The sequence below is a fragment of the Papaver somniferum genome, chromosome 8 (genome assembly GCF_003573695.1).
Source record: "Papaver somniferum cultivar HN1 chromosome 8, ASM357369v1, whole genome shotgun sequence".
Lineage (NCBI taxonomy): Eukaryota > Viridiplantae > Streptophyta > Magnoliopsida > Ranunculales > Papaveraceae > Papaver > Papaver somniferum.
The window spans coordinates 30,392,867-30,401,045 of NC_039365.1; the positions used below are offsets into that span (position 1 = coordinate 30,392,867).

At 37.5% G+C, this 8,179-nt stretch overlaps 1 long non-coding RNA gene across 1 annotated transcript; it reads left to right on the top strand.

The window, feature by feature from the left end:
* The first annotated feature begins 1,080 nt into the window (after positions 1–1,080).
* On the top strand, positions 1,081–2,503 carry LOC113306945. Its single transcript, XR_003338925.1, has 2 exons — positions 1,081–1,408; positions 1,632–2,503. It is a non-coding gene; the product is annotated as an uncharacterized LOC113306945 (long non-coding RNA).
* Positions 2,504–8,179: the final 5,676 nt, after the last annotated feature.

Consider the following 8,179-nt stretch of genomic DNA (forward strand, 5'->3'; position numbering starts at 1 on the left):
AGATTATAAAACTGTTTTTTTTTTCTCGTTTGGCAAAGAAGAGATGGTAACGGACTACCAAACACTAAGAAGATCTGAAAGTATATGTTAGACCAATTTGTCGTGACATCACTAGCACCGATGGAATCAAATTCCTTGAAAACTAAAGCCCAAGTAAAAAGATAGAAAACTGATGTGTTTACCCCTGTCACAACGTTTTTTCATTTGTCCGTGAAAACCCTTCCGAATCTTTCTTTCTTTCTAAAGAGTCCACATGATGGCAGCAGGTATTTTGTTCCAAACAGCAGAACTAGGTTTGTTGAGTTGTAGAGATGCCAATATGTAAAGAAGAAACCACATCAACAGGCATAGAATCAAGCCACTTCAACTTGCACAAGTATTCAACCCAAATTTTCTGGGAAAGTCACAATGCAGCAGTAAGTGAAAATTAATTTCTAAGCTATAAGCCATAGGAATAAGCCGATCTTCGAGGACATTTCGATCTCCATATCAAACTGAAGATAGCACCTGTTAAAAGAGAACCATCCTCCATAAGAGCTTATAAAGGAACTTGACAAAAGCTTTTTAAGTGAAATGCCATCGTAATTTATCTTCAGAATTCGAGTTGAAACTAAAAGATGCTTGGTCGGAAGAAATCATAAGAAATTCGACTCTAGCTGCAGCATTCAGTCTTCTATGAACTTGAAAATTCCAAACGAATAAATCACTTACATTCTCACCCATATCCGCTATATGGAGATGTTTAGCTCTAGTAAGAGCATAGAGATTAGGATATCATGTTTTAATAGAAGCATCTTTAATTCAATTGTCATCCCAGAATCTAACACTAACCCCATTGTTAACTCTAAATTTGACATACTTCATGAAAAAATGATGGGAATTTTGATAAACTACCCCATTTCCAATTTTCGGTTTAATAAAATGACCCCGTTTTTTTTAACTTTTCAAAACTGCCCTTTCTGTTTTCTTTCATGTTAAAGTCCAACAAAAATAGTCAGCGCCCATTTACCCGGTCAATACTGCCATCAAAACTATATATGTATCCTTGGGATATCTAATCAGTCGAGATAAAAGAAGAAAGGTGTGATAAACAGAAGAAATTCGTCACTCTCTTATGCTTCTTCTTCATCTTCATCTTCGAAAATAAACCACTGCGCCTTCTCATTCAATTAGCTTCTTGCTAATTTCGACGCTAAAAAATAGGATTTGTAGATGGTTTCAAGAGTGAAGTCAGGGTTTAATTTTGGTCTGATTTATGGGCCTAGATCTGTTAGGGTTTGTTGATGATGCAAACAATGAAATTGGGTTTGAAGGAAATCATGAGATCGGATAGCGGCCAACTCAGAGACGGGGGTTAGGGTTTTATTTTGATTTGATTCTGCTGTCAGACAATAAGAAGAAGCAATAGGTTAAAGTTCTAATTTTGATTTTGATGTTGTTGTTGTTGTTGTTGTTAACACAGATGTTTGATGATTAATGTACCAAATTCGTACTGTTCCTTTGAAGTTCCGTCAATTTGCTATGATGGGTTTCTTTTATTTCATCTTATATCTGTTTGTTTGAACTTGAATTGATTAATTAGGGTTTGTGACTTTAGGGATTTCTTTTAATTAGGGATTTCTTTTAATTAGGTGAAGATGCAGTTCTTGATGGAACTCAGGTGAAGATGCATATGCAGTTCTTGAAGGTGCCCATGAAAGAAATAGCAAATGTTGGTGGTGGTATGCAGAAGGGTAAGGAGATGCGGGTGCAGTAGAGAGCTGAAATTGAGTTTGTTGGTGTTGTGTGTTGGCTCAAGAATGGATTTAGATGTATCTTAAGACAGGTAATTGCAGATGCAGGTAGTTGAGGTGCAGTTCAAATGGTATTGAAACTATCAGAGATGCTACAACTGTTGGCTTGAGGAAATGGTGGTGTTATAGGCTGATGGAAGTGGTGTTGTTGTGTTACTACAGACCATGGAATTGCAGCTGCAGCTGTAATGTTAGAGTTAGGGAATGAGATGCAGATGGTCCTGGTAGTGTTGTGGTGCAGTCAAGACTCAAAGGAGGTTGTTGCAGAGAGCTGAACTGGTTAGGAGATTATGTATGTTGCTGATGTGGGTGTTGGTAAATGGTTTAGTGAACCAGGGTTGGTGTTGTTGCAGTAGCAGGAATTGTACAAGGAAGATGAAGGTGATACTGTTGATGCTTCCAATGGATAAATGAATGATTGAGTTGCGAATTAAATGTATGCTAGGTTGTGCAGGTGAGAAGAAATACAGGACTGAAATGGATGGAATAACACCAGAAACAGACAAGACTCGGCCCAATTTTTTCTTCAGTGAGTCGACTCAGTGACTCGTTGTACCCCAACTGGTGACTCAGGCGAATAAGCCTTAATCAGACCAACTCTATTGAGGACTTTTAAGACTTTTATTAGGTACAAGCTGGAACTTAACGGCCCTAACAAGCCGTTAGCCATTTTTTTTGAATAAAACGCACTTTTGAAAAGTTCGAAAAAACGGGGGCACTTTTATTAATGCATTTCAAAACGGGGCATTTTATCAAAATTTCCAAAAATGATTGTATATCATAATTTCTTTCCACACTGACTTACTATGACGGGTCAGGCAAGTGGCACACAATGATTGCACGTTACAGTGTTGCAGGCCAAATCAGTATCCAAAAATGATTGCGCGACACTGGATACACTATCAAGTGCTAATAAAGGCATAACCCTGTAGGGTTAGTGAAGCGCAAAGGTATCGCTACACTGTAAAAACATTTGGATATGTAATGAAGTTTACTGGCCGACACAATGAAGTTTCACTGAGGAAAAGGCAAGGCAAAGCCAAAGTGGCAAGATGCGACATGCAACATGCGATGTTGGCATTAAGACATATCCATGGAATTGAGTTATCCCACACTCAAGGATGATGCAAGAAGGTAGAATAGGCCAAGAGTTGGTCTATGCATTAGTTCAAGGCTGGCCAAATCTTGAATAATGCAAACAAGCTAGTAATGCAAAAGTGGGATTAATATTTTCGAGCAATTGGCTAAGTAAAGTAAGAATAACGCATATGAGCATATGGCACGTATTGGCATCAGTTGGAAATCATGTTGGCATGAATTTGGATTAACTAAGGTATCTTAGCAAGTCCATATCAGGGCCATATGCAGTGGTGCATAAAGTTGGCGTAAAAGTGGCACATTATAGCTCAAGTGTTGGTTATTGGCTTTGCGAGCATGCCAATGAAGTGAGACAAGGTGGAACGGTTATAAATTAAATTTAAAACCATATTAGAGTGTCTACAACCGTTTGTGACAGGTGTGGCGTTGATCGAATTTTATTTAGTGGTAAGAAAGTTGTCGTTCACTCGAACTTGATGAGATTGATTTCAGATTTAATAAACGAAAATAGTAAAAATAAAGAAAATATATATACAAAATAGTAGCAGAATGGAAAGATACTGGAATTCGGGATTTCACCATTTTTCATATACATGGGGTTCAAAATTTAATTCTAGGAAATAATGGCTCAAACAAAAGAAGTTGTGACTCTAATTCTTTGCCAATAATTCATAAAACATTAGTTGTAAGTTGCAAGCATGACGCATCAAAAGTAATTAAAATTAAGCATGCGACATCAGACAAAATAACAAATAATTAATGGAATTCATAAAACAATTAATTTCTATGCAAATAGTTATAAAAGAATTGATTTTAATTACCACATGGACGAAAAACAGCTTCCTCCACCGTCCCAGGGATGGGGTCTATCTCCACATCGTAAAAACACACTCAAAAATATAACTCATAGCTCAAATGGTGTTTTTATTGAAGAAATAAGATAGAACTGAGATTCGCAACACTTTTATGATGTCACAGAGCACGTTGTTACAATAGTTGTTGCACTGAAGCTATTTGTCAGAAATGGACTATTACAAAGATCTGAAAATTAAGAGCTAGGTGTTAAAAAAAAAAAAAACTAGAAATAATGACTGTCGTTTGCATTGTTATGTTCTTCGTGGCTTCTTCTTCCTGCAGGTGATGGTTCATTCTGCAACTTCCTATTTTACGCTCAGTAACTTCCCCAAACTCTTCATGCCTCTCTCTGAACGTCCAAAACCCTTTAAATACATAGAAGCACCACCAAATCTCCGCCATAATTCGAGATAATCCTCTCTTTATTTTTCTGTCATATATCACGAATATTATTTCCTTTTTTCTATCCTCATGCGCCTGCGGTATCTCTACTCTCCTTTTTTATCTCCTTTCTGCTAGGGTTCACATACTCCAAACATGTTGATAACACAAGCAATCTTCCCAAAAATAATTCAGAAATTTTCCGAGAATATGCTTGCCATGTTTTGTCGAGATTATGTGAAGTCTTCTGCTTCAATTGAATTTAAAGCTCTTAACAATCATGTTATTATGTAACAGCCTGGTATGTATCCAAATCAAGAAAAATATCTGATGAAATCTCGTCCAAATCAATGCCAGAAGAAGTCGCCGGTGACGGGTTAACTTTTCCGGTTTCACTTCGAATGGATTATCTAGCCAATCTGGATCGAATATAACACCTCTATAATCCTTGTATGTCCAATAGGAACATACCCAATCAATTTCATCTCTTTAGTCACCCTGAATCGTGTCCAAAATTAATCAAGAAAATCTGTAAAAACTGGAAATTTGAATTGTTGTTTTCCCGCCAAATTTTTTCTTCTTGTTTTCATCAATCGGTGATTATCCAACCCAATTTAACTGAATCAGAGCATATTAACATATCTGTTTAGGCTTTACGAACAAACCAATTTAATTCCAGTCATTTAGTCTCAGTGAAACACCTCCAAAATCGAAACACTAATTTTGTTGTAATTTTTCCCGCCAAAAACCAGATTTGAAATGGAGAAGATAATTTGGGTGCCCCATATCCTGCTGCTAGGGTGCCTATAGTAATTTGGGTGCCCCTTAGCAGTTGAGGTTCCCATCAAACAACAGCGAGAGTCCGAATAACACGTGTCCTTCGGGTGCAAATAACAACTTTTCGAGCTGAATTTTCCAAAAATGTTTATTTCCCAAAAATACTTACAAACAAGTTTATTAGTCATAAAATGAGTCCCACCTAATGTAGTTATGGTTAAAAATGCGTCGTACTTTCGTTCTTATCAGGCGTGATTTGGCACAAGTTGGTAAAGGCTAGTCAGTTATGCACACTTTATGTGGTTATGGAAACTACTTGGACACTTGGTTGTCCAAGGCTTGTGCAGGGGTTGCACAAAAGTTTTGGCCTGATCCTAGTTAGTATAAATAAGCTAGGAATCAATAATGTTGGTGTTGTTCATTTGAGAGAAGAACCACTGATTTTGTATAGAGAGTTATGAATTCACCAAGAGGGTGAATGGCCTGTTTTGGTCCATGAAATGGACTGTTTTGTATAATCTTCCTTAATGCAATAAAATGGGTTTATTGTGTTATATCTTTGTTCTCATTATATTGATGATCTTTTGAAGTTGTTCTAGTACATTTGTGCATGGCAAACCTCTTATGCTTATGGGGGCATAAAGAGTTAGAGAGAAAGAAGATGAAAACTTTCGTTGTTTAAAGCCTTTAGAGTGAAGGCAGGTGCATACTTTGATGCAAGTAGGCAAGGCTGAGTAATCGTAGGTGAAATTGATTCACTGAACCAATATTATTCCCAGTCATGTCCCATGAAAATTTTAGGAGATTAAATGGGCATGCGACAGCAGGTATCAAAGCGGTGTTTGGGGACACTGTTCTTGATTTTTCTCTCTTTTACTCAAGTTGGTGTCATTTGTTTGTCGAATTCATTGGTGAATTGTTTGGGTTTCACTAGTATGGAGACTAGAAGAAGTTGGTCTTGTGTGGAAACATCAATTGGAATCAACTTTGAAGCTTGAAGTAGCAACAGGCCATGAAAGTTTATGACAAAGGTGTCAAAATTCCTTCCCAAAGTATTAGACAAACATGCGAGAATCATTGGAAACCGGGTTTTCAATTTATTGCAATACAAAGATGAAGAGTATGTTGACTTCTATGGTGCAAGTTAAGAGTTTAATTCCATGTTTCTCACAAGTGTGCAAAGATTACGCATTTGGAATGTATATCTTTGTATTGTTATCAGTAGCGAGTACATTACATGTGTGGTAATGGTAATTTTGCGAAAAATCCTGAATTCAAAGATGTTGTTGGCCTTTGAAGTGACAAAGAAAATTGAGAACCTATCTATGCGATAGACTTAAAGGTGTCTCATTGTAGCCAGTTGGAAGGAAGATTAAAGTTCTCTCTCTAATGCATATACCTTGGTGGTAATGCAAAGTCTGGTTGTGATCCAGCATTTTTGTGACAATTGTGGTGCCATAAAAGAAGAATTGGATGGCCAATTCTTGTATACCATAAAGTAATGAAAATACTAAATAAATAAGCCCAAGTTAGGGAAAAACCGATACACCACGGTCTTGAGTTTGCAAAGTGTTCTTCGTTGATGCTAGATGCACACAAGGAGTCTGTTTGCACCTGGTTTATGAGTGGGATCAATATGCTTGGACAAGGGTGTCTAAAGACCTGTATTTGATCATAACCACAAGCGAATGTTCTTGTCGACTGCAAATCAACAATTGTTGCTACTGAAGTTGATTTTGGAGGAGGGAAAGACAAGAGATTATGGCAGAAGAATGGGCAGTAAAAATGAGTTCCAAGTTTGAAGAAGAATACGTCATTCTTGCTTCATGCAACATAGGCAATGATGCCTCATTTGCAAAGATTATGGCCTTGTTGAGATGTCCAAGGGATTTTTCCGCGAAATTCATTGTGTAACATGACTTTGCTGAGCTCTATGGTGATGCTCAGAATCACCAAGTTAATTCCGTTCCAATTGTGCAAAGGTGCACAATATTGTGTCAAGATTTGGGTGCTAATTTGTATAGCAGGTATGCAACAGCAGCATGCGCCAAATAAGATTTGGGCATGTCCAAGATGCATAATGCGTTTAGAGATGCAAGTTAGGCCGAATTAATGATGCGCGGAGAAGGAAGGACAAAGTAGTGGTGATGCATACGAATGGCATGAGGTCAATTTTTTAAAGAAATATTCATGAAGGCTAAAGCAACATGATAGCATCAGTTTGAAGGAGTATTCAACTAAGTGTCAATTATATTGTGCTTCATTATGGGAGTTTCATAAGAACTTTGATAGTTGGAAAAGTGCATGTGAAAAATTGAATTGTTACATTGGGGACAGTAGGTGTTGTCTTGCTTCCTTGTTTGTTGCTTAGAAAGAGAATATGAAGTCAGTATCGTAAGGCTTGTTAGGTCTTACAAGTTGCAATCAGTTGGCGCGGATATTTGCTTAAGTTTGAGTATACTTTCAGTTTGGGTCGAGTGAACCTTGGTGTTGGGAATTGTCTCTCTATGTAAGGTAGTAGGGAATGAGGATATCTGAGACGAGAGTTCTTATCTCTTTCGTTGAAAGTAAAGCTAGTTCGTGTGGAAGATGTTATATAGCATATTAATCCAAAATATGCAATAAAAGACGCTGAAAGTGAAAGAAGCAAATAGAGTTGGTGGCATAGTGGAGTTTGCTGTTGAAATTTATGTGGAAGTGCGAAAGCATTTGGAGCGATAGCATGGAGTGCCGCAGCAAGAATGAAGATGTAAGTCCATCAAGTATATGAGTTAAAAGTAACTCATGGTTAAGAAGAAAATGATGTTGTTTTTCCTCCACATTAAGGCGTAGCAGTTTGAAAAAGCAAGTGATGCTTAAATTGCTAGTTTCAAAGGCACGTGTAGAGGATACCTTGTCCAAAGTGACGGTGGGAGGTCCCGGATAGTCCTAAGTCATGACTATTCCAAAGTCATGCATTTCAATCATGATGTTGCGACAATGCGTGCAAAGAACAACAAGATGCTGGTTCTTTGGCTTACAAATGATGCAAGTCCAGAAAGGAGAAGTTTGTAATATCATTTGGAGGAAAAATCTAGTGAAAGTCCTGAAGTTTGAAAAGTGCAGCAAATTCTATAGATTGTGGCTCATACCAAGAGTGGTATGGAATCATAGGATGCATACCTTAAGGCATGACATGATTTGGCGTATGCACATATGATTGAAGAATGAGGCCAAAACTTGTATAAGTCATGATATGTTGCGTGGTGCAACTAAAGTCGAAAAGTGAAGGCATA